The following is a 13612-nucleotide window of genomic DNA, read 5'->3' as shown; positions in this document are numbered from 1 at the left end:
TAATCTATGTTTATTGTGTTCACAGAATTGTTTCACAGCTAATGAATTACCCTTAAAGAATGATCAATGTTATTTTATAGGCACATAATGCACATCAACAGCAAGGTCTTGTATATATTAAAAGAATGGCCAGTTGAATTGCTTTTGATGGCGTTAGTTGTGGGAGAAAATATTTCTGAGGATTTTTGGAAAACTTGCTGTTTGTCAGGGAGATCTTTTATGACCATTTGAGAAAGACAGATGGAGCTTAGGCTGATTACCTCGTCCAAAAACTGGCATCTCGGAGGGTGCGGCTCTCCCTCAACACCATCATGTCAGCCTACATCATATACTTAATTCCTGGGGTGAAGGCTGAACTCCCCACAAGTGGTGGAGTGGATTGGGAGCTAACGGATTTAAATTTGTGAAATCCAATCTCAACTACAATCTACCATGTATGCGAGAGCCTGTCCCCAGTGGTCTCTAGCTGTCTTTTCCAGCATTGGCTTTCCTGTGCAACAGCTGGTGATCTTGTTAATTTGGCTGTCTGCCAGGTTAAAAAATAAATAAATCAAAATGGTAATTAGGTCGTGCCATTAAATCTGGCAAGGTCTCTATATTCCCAGGATTTTTGGACTCCCCACATCTGCGTTCCTGTTCACTTGATATCTCCTCATAAATATCAGGACCATAAATCCCAACAAAGGAGAAAGGAGGATGCTACCAACTTAAATCTGTTACTGACACAAAGAAAGGCTGTCTGGAAGAGGTCAAGAGGAGAAACGGCAAAGCCATGTTGCCTAGATTCAGTGCAGGGAGTGTTTTAAAAATGTAACCAGTTTAGGACAGGTAAGTAGACACACATTGGCCTGCACTCTGTTTTTTATATCACCCCACACTCCTTCACTCAGTCTGTTCAAACCTGCTCCATTACATTACTCCTTACCTCTATTGACCTTGGAAGTGTGTTCGCCGTTCTCTTTCTCACACCACAATCTGTTCATACTCCACCTGCCATTGATCCTTATTGATACCCTGGGTTTAGATTAGATTACTTTACAGTGTGGAAACAGGCCCTTCGGCCCAACAAGTCCACACCGACCCGCTGAAGCGCAACCCACCCATACCCCTACATTTACCCCTTACCTAACACTACGGGCAATTTAGTATGGCCAATTCACCTGACCTGCACATCTTTGGACTGTGGGAGGAAACCGGAGCACCCGGAGGAAACCTACGCAGACCACAGGGAGAATGTGCAAACTCCACACATTCAGTCGCCTGAGACGGGAATTGAACCCAGGTCTCTGGCGCTGTGAGGCAGCAGTGCTAACCACTGTGCCACCATGCCATCATTACACAGTATCACCAAAAGCTTCACAATCATCATTCTCCTCAATATTGGTGCAGCCCAGCACATCAGTGCAAAGGACAAGCATTCACAACAATCTTCAGCCAAACTGACGATCCATCCTGGCTTCTTCCAGAGGCCCCCAGCAATACAGATACCAGTCTTCAGCCAATTCGATTCACTCCCCATGAAACTGGGATGACATAGAATACTGCAAAGGCTATGGGACCTGACTACATTCTGGCAATAATACTGAAGATATACTCCAGAATTTGTCACTTCCCTAGCCAAGCTGTTTGAGTACAGTTCAATATTGGCATTGACCCAACAATATGGATAATTGCTGAAGTTATGTCTGTAAAGAAATAAAAAGGACAAATCCAACCTGGTCAATTGCTCCCCCATCAGTAGATCATCAAACAGCACTTGCTCTCCAATAATCTGCACACTGAAGCTCAGCTTGGGTTTTACCAAGGTCACTCATTACAGACCTGATATTATTGAAGATACAATCTTTACAATCATAAAGATGATCACTTTTCACACATTGCTGAAATCAAGTCATTATGCTTCAGGCTTCTATGACATGAGGTTTGAAGATATTTAATTGTGGACCAGCTAACGAGGATGTCCAATCTGTCCATCTCCAATGCTCAGATGCAATGATCTCCTACACTTCCTCCTTTATAGCTATCACCCAGGAAATCCATCTAAGACCAGGTCCAGATCTGTCCCTCTCCTTTATTCTCCTCCCCTGTAATAGGGAATGAACAGACCTAGTGAAGTTCAGCTGGACCATGAAATGGATGATGACAAAAGTGAATATAGAACAGGAATTCAATTCAAAGCAATTCTACTTCACACTAATCCCCTTCCCTACCCAGATGATAAAGCCTCCCCTGAAAAGATGCAGTGAAATATTCTTTAGTGGAATTCCCATAGGACTTGGCATCCAGTAGCAACTCAGCTGAAGCCAATGGCATTGTATTGTGTAAGAGCAAACTGTAGTGGCATGTATTTCCCGAGTATTTATTTTTGTGTTTGAATGTGTATGTAGAAAAGGGGCTTTATAAATTTTAGCTCATAGAGTTGTACGTCAATGGTTCATAATTGGCATATTACAAAACTATTTCTTTCTAAAAAATAGCATTTCCTGCCAAGTATAGGAATCTGACCCATGTTTTCTTTCAACCTTCGTCGAAAAGGCAGGTGAATTGGGGAATTTTGCAAACTTTTATAAAATTTTTAACTTTTCCAGTGACTCTAGGAGTAGCAAATGGCTTGATTTCCAGCACACTGCCCCTGTGGCAGTTTTGGATCAGACATGGTCTGGTCTCCTCTTCTGGTCCTGGGGTATGTTGGTATTCTACCCATACACCATCCCGTCCAGCAGGAACTCCACCACCCTGTCTACAAAGTAGGGCAACAAATTTCCCTTGTCTGTCATGTCTAGGTCAAATGTCAGGAACCCTGGAGGGCTGACGGTGCATGTCCAGGTGTGCAATTGTTTATCTCTAGTTAGAAGTTATTTATTTGTAATAAATAGTAATTCTTGTTAAGTGGGGCTTTTAAAGATGGCAGTGGCCCTAGGAAAGCCAGTCAACTCCAGGATTTCTGGACAGTGGTGAGTTGTTCTGGGAATGGCACATGATAAGATGGGGCTAGAATGAGACAAGAGCTATAGGGATGGAATAGGTAGGTAATGAAGAAAGTTTGGTAAGATATGGCCAGAAAGCTTGCTGTATCGCACTCATTACAGGCCTGATGATACTGAAAATTCAATCTTTACTATTATGAAGATGATCTTCCTTCATTCATTGTTGAAATCAAGTCAACATGGTTCTGTCTTATTTGATATTTTTGATGACATTTAGTTCTGGACCAGTTAAGTGAGAGGTCCAATCTCTCCATCTCCATGCTCAGAGATGCTGAGATGCTGCTAGTCTCCAAAAAGCGTGACAGAACTTGCTCTTTGCCAGAAAAAGAGATTCAGCCCAAATTCTACCTTTAGAAGGCTGCAGACATCTGTGCACAGCTGACACAATAACCTCAGCTTGCAAAGGGCACTGGTCCTATGAGACGCCAAGAAAGCTGAGCCTTTGCTGTACACATGGACAGGGTCATCTATGAAGCCCCCCTCCCCCACTGCACCCCTTTCTGCTCAACCCCCACAGATTTCTGTAGGATTGACACTTACTGTTGCTGTCACAGTAACTTTCCTCCTTGTCCAAGCTCCAATCTTGACACCCATTCTGATCAGGATCTCAATGTCTCAAAAGAATGTTAGAAACTAGCCTTTCAAGTAGTCAAAAAAAATCCCTTTCTCAATGGGAGGTCAGCTGTGGTGTCACTGGGATATGGGGAGTCATGTGTTAATGTTCTGTTGAGAAATGGACTCTGGGTAGCTCAGAGCGTGCTGTTTTATATCTTTACCATCAAGTACAACACACATAGTTGAACAGTTACTCAGAGGTCTGGCCTGAGCTTGAATCAAAACCTGAAGAACCCACATGAGAAAATGATGAGTGAGTAAGGAGGCCTATGTGAGCATGAACTATTTAACACACGTCTATACATGGAGGTTAATGAGCCCCATGAATTACAATTCTCTTTTGTGTTGTTCACAATGGTGAGTTTAAAGAAGGTCCAAAACTTGTGCACGTTTAAATGCCGGTTAAAAATTTCACTGCATTGATATGAAATATATTGTAATCCTTAAACCATCACTTTGGAGTAGATTATGTGCATACAAACACAAACAGGTTAAATAAGGATAATTATGCACTGGCCCAAACTCCCACACACACACACAGCTTTGACATAATTGAATCATCAAACACACCCTAATCTAAGAGAGTCTTCAATGTTCAAACTCCCTCAATGTCACTGAACAATGCCCAGAGAAGTTTTTAAACCTCACAATTGTTTAAAAAAGTCTGCATGAATCAGCTAAGAAATTTATCCCCATGATAAGGAGGGAAATCAACATCAAGATTCATTCTGGCTAAAGTTTCTAAAGCTAAAGCTTTAGTTTCTCATCTGTTTCTCATTGCATTAGGGACCAATTGACAATGTTTGTCAGTTTGGGTGATGGGTGTTTTCACTGAATTGGAAACTTCACTCCACTCTCTTTACTATTGTCAGTCACTTCCAGTAATTATTCAACTGATTTCCTTTGGCTGGCTTTCATTTGGTCTGAATTACATATTTACAACAGCAATGCTTTTCTGCCCTGAAGTCTGTCTGTAAGGAACGGTGGTGTCATAGTTTCATGAATCATTCAATGTTACTCATTTCCTTAACACAATGTTAAGTTAATCTTCCATTGGTGTTGCTGCCAGATTAATCCTTCATTATACATTTTATGGTTAACTATAGTTGGCTTATGCCCAGTGTGAGTATATGGCTAACAGCATACTTGATGAGGTTACTGATTCCTAAAGGGTTTCTGCCTGTTCTGTGGCAAGGTGAAAATTAGAATGAGGGTAAAAAAACAAAAGGACTTCTGCTAAATTCTTACCAGTCAGGGTATCTGGCCCTATCGTTCCACAGGCACAAAAATCTCGTGTCAAGCATTGCCAAATTTAAAATAGGAATTTCTTAGATAAGAGCACTAGAATGCATACGATCATTCTAAAAAGTAATATATTGTTCTTTGATCTCAGCTCATATACTTGTAGTTCTCCTTTCCAGATACAAATTGAGTTTAAATCTGTGTATACCATTCATTTCAATGCAGTTCCCTAATTTTTTTTATTCATTCACAGCATAGGGCCAGCATTTATTGCCCATCCCTAACTGACCACGGGGCAGTTGTTAGTCAGCGCATTGCTGTGGGTCTGGAGTCACATGTAGGTCAGACCAGGAAAGGATGGCAGATTTCCTTTCCTAATTTTACATAAGTTGAAAGGCCTCAATCCATGTTACAGAAAGTAAACATATTGGAAGGCAATGAAATTTTCACTACTAAACTGCTGAAGGAGTCTGTAGTAGAGGCTGATTTGTGCAAGACATTTTTCCCCTGAATGTTCATGATGTTTCCTCAGCTTGAAGGTCAATCTCCATTATACCATATGAACGATCCATTAGTTTGAAGATGAACAATGCGGACTGAGATTATAGCACTTGGGTGTTGGGGAAATTAGTGGATTAGGATTTTTTTTGAGAAGAAGCCAGCTTGGCCCTTTTCGTAATTGCTTTATTTGGGATTTTATGAACAGCATGACCTTTGCAAATGCTGTGTCAGACAATAGCTGGTATTTTTAAACTGTAGATTTCAACTGATCTTGACATATGTTTCTGAACATTATTGGACTTTACTGTTTCTATTCCACCCTGTGGCACTGTTCCCTGGCATCTCATTAGCTTCAGCTGCATGCGTTTTCCTTGCAGTCTTTAGCAATCTCGTCATGTTATGTTGTTGATTTGCTTGCTGAGAGATTAAAATAGCCAACATTCCAGCCAACCTGTTGCCAGAGAGATTTTTGAAGGTGTTGCTATAGCAATGCGAGTTTGTGTTGTTCCAATGTAAGTGTTATTGAATGATGGCAGACTAACCACCGTGGGCCAATGGACTAAATCCATTCTTCCTGCTGGAAAAACAAGTGGTAGAATTCTGCACTGAAGGATTCAGTAAAATCCTGCCTTATTTGGCTCGTCAGCCATGAAATCATGCAAAAGAACATGTGTGTGCAACAACAACAACAACTTGCATTTATATAATACTTGTGACATGATGATATACTCCAAAGCACTTCATAGGAGCTTTACCTAGCAACATTTAACACATAAGAAGACATGTTAGGAAAGGTGTACCAAAGGTTTGATCAGCATGGTTGGTTTTAAGCAGGATGGAGTTATACCCAGGTTTATGGAGGGACTTTCAGAAATAAAGCTAAGCAGAGCACACCCATCAATAAATGGATGAAGGGAACAGAGTGCACACAAAGTTAACATTGGATGAGTGAAGAAGTCTTGAAGGGTTGTATGATTGGAGAAGATTGTTGAGATAGGGAAGGGTGAAGCCATGGAGGCATTTGATCCCAAGAATTAAATTTTTAAAATCCAGGCATTGATGGAGCAGAATCTAATGCAGGTCAACAAACATAGTGTGGAAGACTGAACTGGACTTGTGGCAATTTATTCATTGTTTTAATACAGTGGCATTGAATGTTTAAATGTGTTATAATTATTGGCTGAGAATTCAGGCACAGTCATATTTACACCATTGTGCTCTAAAACATTGCTGTAAATGCATTCAGGAACATTCATTGCTCCTATTAGTAGGTGAACCGATACAATTAAATTGTATCATGGCTATGCATTGGGGTTTCTATATTTTTAATTGATCATGGGACGTAACCTGGTAAAGATCAGCATTTATTGTTTTCCCCAATAACCCTGGAGATGGTGGTTGTTGCTGTGAAAGGACTTTAAGACTCTGGAGCAACCTTGCAATTACATCATTGAGCTCCACATCACTAAGCATGAACACCACAATGTGGGCACTGGTATTAAAAACCTCTGCACTCTTGAAGAGGGCTATCAGACTCTACATGGACATGAACACAGAAAGTATGTAGTTTAGTTCTTACATAAAATAACTTTAAATGAAAGCCTGATACATTTATGACTGCAATGAGCAGCAGTCCTTAGTAGTAATGTAGATTAAATATTGTAACTTTGAAGTCGAAGCCTGAAAACAGTCCTTGAATTTATTTTCCCCTCAAGCAGTCTATAAAACAGCCAAACTGAAAGTGGTAGCATCAAACTACATAATAAAAGAATGGTAAGCCACCTTCTTGAAATGATACAGTGCATGTGGTATAGATAGAGAGACAGAACTGTTAGGGAGGGGAGTCAGGCTTTAGACACAAAAACAGTGAAACAACAGTAATATCAATCCAGATCAGGGTTGAATGTGACTTGGAGGGGAACTTCCAAATGTCAGCATTCCCATGAACTGGTTCTCCTAGGTGGTAGAGTTTGTGAAGAAGATGGTTGGGGGTGTGGTGCTGGAAAAACACAGCAGACAAGGTGGCATCTGAGGAGCAGGAGAATTGACGTTTCAGGCACGAGCCTTGAAGATGATATTGAAGGAACCTTGGCATATTGTATGATGCAAACTATTGTTACTCTACACCAATGGTGGAGTGAGTGAATGCTTAAGGTGGTGGATGGAATACTAATCAAGGTGACCACAAGGTGATGTCAAGTTACTTGGAGCTATACTCATCCAGTCAAATAGCAAGTTTTCCATCACTTAAAACTGAGATGATGACAGGCTTTGGGAGTGAGGTAGGTTACTTGCAGTTATTTGAATTCTAGTCAGTGACCTGCCCTTGTAGCTGCAGTAATTATGTGGCTCCTCCTTTAAAGTTTCTGTTCAATGTTAAGTTGCAAAGATGTTGATGGCTGGGAATTCAGTGATAGTAATATAGGTCATTCTGATATAAAGCAAGTTTCATCAGCGCGAATTGGCTATAACGCGATCAATGAATTGTGAACGTTGTTTGGATAATGCAAACTTTCTACTGAATAGGTATAGTCATTTTCTATTAGCAATCTTCTCCAGTGCAATTTTCTCTAGCGGTTTTCCATAGTGCGACGTTATAGAGGAACATGACTGTCGTGTTATAGCAGAGTGACCTATATGGTTAAATCGCAAGAGGAATTGGTTAGATTCTTTCTTATTGGAGATGTTCATTGTCTGGCCTTGTTACTTGCCCGAGTCCTCAATGCCTGATGAAGGGATTTTGCCCGAAACGTCAATTTTCCTGCTCCTCGGATCCTGCCTGACCTGCTGTGCTTTTCCAGCACCACTCTGATCTAAACTCTTGCTATTTGCCAGTTCTCTGCTCAAGGCCGAATAGTTTTCAGGCCTTGCTGTATGCAGGTACAAACTGCTTCAAGTAAATGAATAGTTATGAATAGAGCTGAATACTTTGCAACAATCAGACAATCCACACTTTTGATGTTATGATGGAAAGCAGGTAATTGATGAAGCAGCTGAAAATGGTTGGGTTTAGCCTGTAATAAGTAATAATTAGCCTGAGTATTTCCTGCAGTGATGTCCTGACATGAGATAAATCATCTCCAACAATCACAACCATTTCCTTTGTGCAGGGTGTGACTCCAACCAGTGGTGAATTTTCCCCAGTCAACAGCTTTTGTCTTTCTTCACCTCAGCTGTTTTGCCCATGTCTTGACCAAGGCTGCAATGAGTCCCTTTCTGGACTTCAAAGTAAGTTTCAATGAGCAGGTTATTGTTGTACATATGCTGTTTAACGGCAGTGTTGATAAGGTCATCCATCACTTTGCTGGTGAGAGAGTAGAAATGAAATTCTGCAGCAAGTAACTTACTTCCTCACTCCCCAAAGGTTGTGATTGAGGGTTGGCTGCTACATCTCATTGTAGTCGAAAATTGCAGCACTGGAAAAACACGGCAGGCCAGACAAGATCTAAGGAGCATAAGTCCTTCATCAGGAATGTTGGAAGGGGAGGGGAAAGGGGGCTGAGATATAAATAGGAGGGTGGGGGTGGAGGTGAGGGGAAGGTGATAGGGAGCTGGAGATGGGAGGTGATAGTGATAGATTGGAGGAGATGGTGGAGCAGATAGGTGGGAAGGAAGATGGACAGGTAGGACAGTTCAAGAGGGCGGTGCTCAGTTGGAGGGTTGGATCTGGGATGAGGTGGCAGGAGGGGAGATTTGGAAACTAGCGACGTTGATGTTGGCGCCGTGTGGTTGAAGGGACCCAAGGCGGAAGATGAGGTGTTCTTCTTCCAGTCATCAGTGGCTAGGAGTTGGCAGTGGAGGAAGCCCAAGACTTGCATGAACTTGGCGGAGTGGGAGGGGGAGTTGAAGTGGTCAGCCACAAGGGTTGTTTGGTGCGTGTGTCCCAGAAATGTTCTCTGAAATGTTCCGTGAGACCTATTGTAAGGAAGTAATTGACTAGATTGAATTTGTCCACCTTTGTGGACAGGACATACCTGAGGAAGTTTCCATTTTGTCAAGTAGATGCCAGTATTGCTGTACTTGAACAATTTGCCTGGGTGCTGCTGGTTCTGGAGATATATGTTTGCAATACTAAGACTGGGACATTGTTGAGGCTCATAATGTTTGCTGGATCCAGTGGGTCCTGAGCTTATTTATGTTTGTAGCCATTTGGAGGACATGTCGAACCCGTGCCTTAACCTTTGTCTACTGACTTGGATTTGATTTAATTTCAGACTGTTTGAACAAATGTCTCCTTTCTGTTCTAGTTGTGCTGTTCCCCTGTAAAATGAAATGGAGGTACACTAACATTAGTTCTTGATGGATGTTAATCTACAGTAAAAAAAAATTCACCAGCAATCAGCGTGTGAGGGATCATGAATGTGGAATGAGAGGTGGAAAGATTACAATCCGACAACACTTTCTTCATCTTGCGTTTAAACTGTGTTACCCTGAGAAAATGGAGAAGACTTAAACCCATGCCCCCCCAACAATCTACCCTCCCGTCCTGGCACCTTCCCCTGCCACCGCAGGAATTACAAAACCTACGTCCACACCTCCTCCCTCACCTCCATCCAAGGCCCCAAAGGAGCCTCTCACATCCATCACGGTTTCACCTGCACATCCACCAATGTCATTTATTGTATCCGTTGCTCCCGATGCAGTCTCCTTTACATTGGGGAGACTAGACACCTCCTAGCAGAGCGCTTTAGGGAACATCAACCCCACCGCTCTGTGGCCCAACATTTCACTCCTCCCTCCCACTCTGCCGAGGACATGCAGACCCTGGGCCTCCTCCACCACCACTCCTTCACCACCTGACGCCTGGAGGAAGAACACCTCATCTTCCTCCTCGGAACACTTCAACCCCAGGGCATCAATGTGGACTTCACCAGTTTCCTCATTTCCCCTCCCCCCACCTTACCCCAGTTCCAACCTTCCAGCTCAGCACTGTCCTCATGACCTGTCCTACCTGCCAATCTCCTTTCCCACCTTTCCACTCCACCCTCCCCTCTAACCTATCACCTCCATCCCCACCCCCATTCACCCACTGTACTCTTTGCTATCTTCTCCCCAGCATCCCCACTCCCCCATTTATCTCTCCACCCTGGAGGCTCCCTGCCTCCATTCCTGATGAAGGGCTTTTGCCCGAAACGTCAATTTTTCTGCTCCTCGGATGCTGCCTGACCTGCTGTGCTTTTCCAGCACCACTCTGATCTAGACTCTGGTTTCCAGCATCTGCAGTCCTTACTTTTGCCTAAGACTTTAATCTCAGTTTGGCTTGGGGCCATTTAATATGAATTAAGTTGTCCAGAATTGCTAAACATCCCTCTTCCTCAGAGCAAAGGTGTGAAATAGTCATCAAAATATTCAACACAAACTTAAAACAAGCATTAGCTTCGAAATTTCATTACTTCTTGATTGTGCTCAAAGCATAAGGGAGGCATCCAAACACTGAATGTGGAGGGATGTGTGCACGTGTACATTTTCATTTCACGCCATGTTCACAGAATCTCAGCTTGATATTGGTATCAAAAAAATTGCCTTGGGTACATGCCTACAATAGCTATTCGCCTCAAATGTGCTCAGTAAAAACACATGCCATGTAGCCAAAGTTAATAAACAAAATAAATTGGCTGAATAAGGAGCTGGGAAGGGGGCGGACTGCTCTTTTAGACTCCACATTAAAACCGTGGGCTCATGTCAACTCTCACTCTTGGCAACCCCTTCCTCCTTCTCTCTAAAGCCACCTGGCAATAATATCTGCAAATCCCAAAGTGTAAATATCCTTTACTAACCAGTTAGCTTGGTTTACCCTGCATGGGTCTGCAGCTCACGGGTCTGTTCAAAATGAGGTCTGAGGTGAATACTGTAAAGGTTGGATGTCAGGCCTACCAGTTCCTGCAAAGAGATCGGTCAAATTCCAGGCCATTGATGTCTCAGCTTCCTTTAAGGATATTCTGTTAATTATTGCAAATTCCAGGTGTGCAATATGTATTAGTGTCAATGACGTGGTTTCCGACACAAGGAGAAGGAACAAAATGATGCAGTATTGTATGTAATAATCTTAGCGATCTTTCAGCACAAATAATTTGGCAAAATCGTGTTATTCTTGGGATGATTGGAAGCAGTGCAATGCACAAACTGTTCTTGAGTATGTACTAAAGTCAACAGCTCTCAGTTACTGAATGTAACCCAGCGACTTGGCAGCATCCCGGAATGGAATTTAGAGTAAGTCAGGGACTCAAAAGTCATTCAGAAATTGTACAAAATCATGAAAAACGGCATTATTATTCTAACCCCAGGCCCACCAAATGAACCAAAGACTAAATATGGATTCATTTCTTTTAAAAAAAGCCTGAATGTGATTTGGAGTGTGTCACAGAGACTGAGCAGAGGGGAAAAAGCTGACTACTTGACTGTGACAGCACATTTGCTGAATTCACTCGTTTAAGTGGAGGGGCAAGCATCCTGTTTAGTTTTAAAAAGTACTGCCATGTAAAGAAAAAAAAACATCCTGTAATGCATCATATTGTGTTGACAGTTTGGAAGATAAAGGACTTTGGGGGAGTATGTCATCAGCTGTAATATATTACATAACTGCCCAGTCTGCGTTCACATGAGATTATGTGATATTTCTCCAGAAAGAAGCGACGTTATTCAAGTAATTTCCAACAATGCACTGTGTTAATGATTACTTCTGGGTTTTAGCAAATGCAAGAGGCAGCAAAAAAGATGCACAAAATCTATTCACAAATATAAAATGTGAGGAGTTAGTTTAAAAAGTAAAACCAGTACACAAGCAAAGAACTGTCTTGGAGAAATTCACAGTTTCATTATATATGCATATCACTTGGCTGCAGTATGTATTAAATAGGCCAATACCCACTGAACATAACACCGTTCCCAGACCTGCCTGCTGCGATTATCCTGATTGTAAATCCTAATGTGCCCCTTTACAATCTTACCACTCCCCCACCTCTTTGAGTTGCACTGACATCTCTGACTAACTCATACACACTGATACTTTTAAACTTAGGAGGTGGTGATAGACTGGGGATATTATACCAGGAGGGGCAAAAGTGTCAGCAGCACCACTGCCTTGATATACTTCCTTCCTCTTATTTCAAGATGATGTAGTTGCCTCTCTGAAGGAGAATGGGGGTGTAGCAGGCAGACTTGTTAATGCTGCTTCTGAGGCCTCAGGACTCTCATCCTCAGAGGTGTCAAGGAGATCCCTTTAAGAGGAGTTGCGTGTTTCACTGTAGAGGTACTGGAGATGCTGGTGGTACCTGCAAGAAATGAGAGAGAAGGTGTCACAGCCAGTGGTTAGAAATGGTGTGCAATGAATGAGACCGACAGTGGGGTCAATGTGAGAGATGCAGTGCAATGAAGAGTGCTATATCCTCGATTGGTCAGACATGATATCTCTCCATTCCTGTAGGAGCAATCCTGATCTTCTTCTCCTGCAAGAACCCCATTCTCCTACCGTACATGGTGGGAGCGTGATATTCAGCACCCCTCCACCCTTGGGTCTCTTTGCCCCGTTAGGGGCTGTCTTCACCTATAATTAGAGAAAGAGTGGACTTGAGTGAGATACAGCTGGTAGCATGGCTGTTAGTCCTGACGTAGGTGGATGAAAGGTGGTGAGATGTCCTGAGGCAGTAAGGAGGCCATGCATTGATAGTGGTGTGGAACATTATGGCTGGTGAAACTGAGTGAGGGAGTGAGAGTGGCAGAGCATGAGCCATGGTGGGTAGCGGAGATATGTAAGTGTGAGGTGGCAGACAGAAGAGTGTGGCATTTATTTTGGTACAGTGCAGAAGATCATGGACCTACATTTTGACAGCTGGCCATCCTCCTGACCGGGAAGATGGTACTGCTCTGGTTGGCGACCTTGGATCTGACCACCAAGTTCTGATGGCATGGCATCTTTTTCCTATCCTCCGGGAAGAGGACACCCTTCTCTGCACCATCCCCTTGACCAGGACCTTGGGGAGCCTGCCAGAGAGATGAGGCACCAACTTCCTCTTGGTCATGCTCAGAATCTGTCCACAACTGAGCAGAGCAGCTACAGAATGCCAGTACTCATCCAGATGCACAGTCACCTTTGAGGTATGGATATCTGGTGAGTATTGAGTTATTCTGTAATGGGGCATGGTAAAGTGGGGCCAGTATCGGATGTAATAGATGTCATAGGAGTGGGTAGTTAGTTAACATAACTAGCTTAGTTAGGTACAATGAGAAAACCCACTAGACTTCAAGACCAATAAAGAAACTTGTGCATC

The 13612-nt window shown here is 42.7% G+C and overlaps 1 long non-coding RNA gene across 1 annotated transcript in view; it reads right to left on the bottom strand.

Moving 5' to 3' along the window:
• Positions 1 to 7038: 7038 nt before the first annotated feature.
• Positions 7039 to 13612, bottom strand: part of LOC122564286 (uncharacterized) — a 57309-nt gene continuing 50735 nt past the window's right edge. Inside the window, exons 2-3 of the long non-coding RNA XR_015752784.1 lie at positions 12393 to 12616; positions 7039 to 9605 (exon numbers count right to left, since the gene is read on the bottom strand). This is a non-coding gene — a long non-coding RNA (uncharacterized LOC122564286). The remainder of the gene's footprint in view (positions 9606 to 12392; positions 12617 to 13612) is intronic.

This window comes from Chiloscyllium plagiosum, unplaced genomic scaffold (assembly GCF_037043375.1).
Source record: "Chiloscyllium plagiosum isolate Xiang-an unplaced genomic scaffold, Cpla_swu_hap1 HiC_scaffold_34, whole genome shotgun sequence".
NCBI classification, from domain to species: domain Eukaryota; kingdom Metazoa; phylum Chordata; class Chondrichthyes; order Orectolobiformes; family Hemiscylliidae; genus Chiloscyllium; species Chiloscyllium plagiosum.
Note: the sequence above shows the minus strand (reverse complement) of the source record. Positions and strands in the feature narration are given on the sequence as shown.